Below are 3,569 nucleotides of genomic sequence, written 5' to 3' on the forward strand. Positions count from 1 at the left end.
TGACTCGTACTCTTTGCACACCACCATATCCCCTAGACACTACCTATGCCATGCCGGTGACCGACGGAAAACTATTACGTTAAACTTTTTGGGTGGAGAATTTGAATTTTGACTTGACACTTATAGAACTAGGGGACTCAAAACCTATTCGTTAAGAAGAAAATGATCCCTTACATGTGTATAGATTATCGTGAACTAAATAATTTTCGGTTAAGAACCGATATTCTCTTTCCCGTACCGATGACCTCTTGATCAATCACAAGAATTCCGTGTGTATTCCAAAATCGACCCCCATTCCGGTTATCTCCAAAACGGTTTTCAAAATTCGTTACGATAGTTATGAATTTCTTATAGTGTCGTTCAGTTTAACAAGGGCTTCCTCCGTATTCATGGGCCTGATGGGTAGACAGATCTGTCATCATATTCATATGTGATGTTCTAACCTATTCAATTCAAGCAAAGAAGAAAACGAACAACATCTTTGTCTTACGCTCGAACTCTTGAGGAAAGAGCAACTCTATACCAAAATCTCCAAGTGTGAACTTTGGTTAAACAAAGTCCAATTTCTAGATCATGTTGTTAGTGGTCAGGGTATTACAATAAATCTCGCAATCGAAGCCACACGTAATCGGGAAACCCTCACAACTCTGACTTGTGTTCGTAAAATCTTAGATCCTTACCGAAAGTTCATTTCCGACTTTTTCTCGTGATGCTCGTCCTTTACCCTCGATAACTCATTAAGTTGGAAATTTAAACCTCTCCGTGCCCGGACCTTAAGCGTGATTTTTCACACCAACATTACTAGCTAAATTCGTATAACGCCAGATGGAACTTAAATATGGAAATATTTCTACTTGAACGCCGAAAGGCATACTCTCTCGACTCAAAATCGACGTAACTGAAATTCGTTATTTTTGCACGAATGATTGGAATACTTAATTATGGATCCGAACAATCTTCTCATCACTACGTACCACGTTACATAACACTGTTATTTCACTATGACCGTCTGATATTACTGGGACCCAAGATAACACACAATCCAAGGATACTTCCTTTCTCTTTGACTTATCGTCCTCATGCTCCTGATACGGACAACTACTACTCAACCCCGAACTATACAACTATGTGTTCTATCTCGTTTTCCCACCAGGTCTCAACATTTGACCACTAGATGCGCGATATGGCTACCTCAGGATGTGAGCTCATCCTATTCTAAGTTCTCATTCCACTCCTGTCCTTTTGCTTGTACTTTTGTATAAGGAAACCTTTTATATACTTTCTCAATGGAGAGAGAGACTCATCATGTATTACTAGTATTCACCACGAGGGTGAATAGCCCTGAAAAAAAAAAAAATGTTCTCTGTAGCTGGTAAGGAACTTGTTCCAACGAACGTTTTCAAACCCTAACTAGCCTGTTCAAACATATCTTAATTCTATTCCAACACGGTGTACCATTGTCGACTATCTCGGATCACAATACTCGTTTCACTTCTAGTGTTACAAGAAGCCTTAGAGACACGTTTAAACATGAGTACCATGTATCATCCACAACCAACGGACCAAACAAACATACGTTTCACATCTTGGAAAGACATGTTACAAACATGTATTGTTGCCTTTAGTTGTCTCCTCTCACACAACAGTTACCATTCGTGTATTAACGCCGCACTTCCGAAACCCTATATGACCGCAAATGTCATACCCCTATTCGTTGGACCAAAGCATGTGGCAAGCAAATCACCGGATCCGAACTCATTCAAGAAATAACCTTTGAGATAGTTCAAGTCCGAGAAGGGCTCAAGACGGCCCGTGGTCGCCAAAGGAGTTATAAGAATGTTAGATGAAAATCTCTCAAATTTAAAGTCAGTAACCGTGTAATATTGAAAACCACACCTTGGAAAGGTGTAATCCGTTTCGGGAAATCGAGGAAATTTATATCCGCAATATTGATCCTTTTGAAATCTTGGGGCGTATTGGAACCGCTCCCTACCATTTAGAACTGCCGACTCAATTAAGTTTTTGTTTACCTTACATTTCGTGTAACAAACTTAGAAACGTGTCCTGCGGAACAGGAACTTGCAATCCTTCTAGATGCACCAACTATTGATGACAAACTACTCTTCATAGGAAAACCGGCTGAACTTGTGGATCGTAAAACCAAACCTTACTACTACGTAACACCCCGACTATTCAGATTCGTGGAAATGCCTAAGGATGTATCTTCACTGCTCCGTAGATTGAACAACGCTAGGTCTCGAGTAAGAGACATCGACTACTACTTCCAACTAAATTTCGGGACGAAATTTCTTTTGAGGTGTGGATAATGTAACATCCCGTGATTTTCCGTTAAATTTATTTTAACACCGTCTTTTTTTTTATAATATCTTTCGTTATTCAAATTTGTATCTTTCGTTAAAAACGTTCATAATATTCTCGTTATCTAATTATAACGTCATCCGTTACTCGAACGTTTTTAAAATATTCGTTGGGTTAATTCCCGCACCCGCTTTGAAACTCGAGGGACCGAGATTGCCAAATGGGCAAACTAGTTGACTAGGTCAACTAGTTAACCCACTTACCACATCCATTCATTTCATCTCCACCTCCCACCTTCATCCTTCTCTTTATCTCTACTTCCCATTTTTGAACTCAAAACCCTCAAACATAAAATCATCATCTAAATCCGATTGGAGAAGCAAACATCAAAACAAATTACATTTTCGTGATCCTCTCTTCATCCTCTACATTTTAATACCAATATCATCAAGTTTGGGTAACTTTCTAAAAACTCTAGATTTCTATAAATTCGTGTTTTTGACTTGAAATTGTGTTAGTTAGTGTCTATGGCTCGTGTATAATATGAATATATGTTTTGTTTGCTCGATTTGTTGATTTGGAGTAACTAGTATGAACTTTGAAATGGTTGTGCTTAATCTTTGATTTTGGATGATTAAATGTTGTTTAAGTGTTAAAGTTCATGTATTAAATGTGTTACTAGCATCATTAGCTTCAATTTGATGTGTAGGTTGATTAAGAAAACTTCAAAAGCATGATTATTGATTTTGAGATGTTTGACTAGGGTTTGATAGTTCTTGACATGAATTTTTGGATGCTTGAATGCCATGGAATGTTAATTGTTAGTGTTTAGTTGTAATGTATGCCTCATTACCTTCAAAACGGCATATCATATGTGAGAATTGGACTCAAAATGCATTTGATGAACTTGAAAATTTGAAAATAGACTTTTATTGATCACTTGACGAGTAATCGGTTGTTGAAAATGATGTTTTTGATTGATGATACATGTTTAGTTGTGTTCCTTGTCAAAAGAGCTTTCCAACGGTATAAGATACGCCTTCTAGTTGTTTACGGTTTGCGTTTTATGGTTGTTTGAAGTTTTGACCAAGACTTGAACATTTGAAACTGACCAGGCACCAGACCCCGTGTATGGCCGCGGCGCGGCGCGACATAAGCCGCGTCCAGATTCTGTTTCCCTTGACCTTTTTACTAAAAATGTTTGACATGTTCTAGACCTCCGATTCACATGAGATTTGTTCTAACATGCT

Source organism: Rutidosis leptorrhynchoides, chromosome 2 (genome assembly GCF_046630445.1).
Source record: "Rutidosis leptorrhynchoides isolate AG116_Rl617_1_P2 chromosome 2, CSIRO_AGI_Rlap_v1, whole genome shotgun sequence".
In the NCBI taxonomy this organism is placed as follows: Eukaryota; Viridiplantae; Streptophyta; class Magnoliopsida; order Asterales; family Asteraceae; genus Rutidosis; species Rutidosis leptorrhynchoides.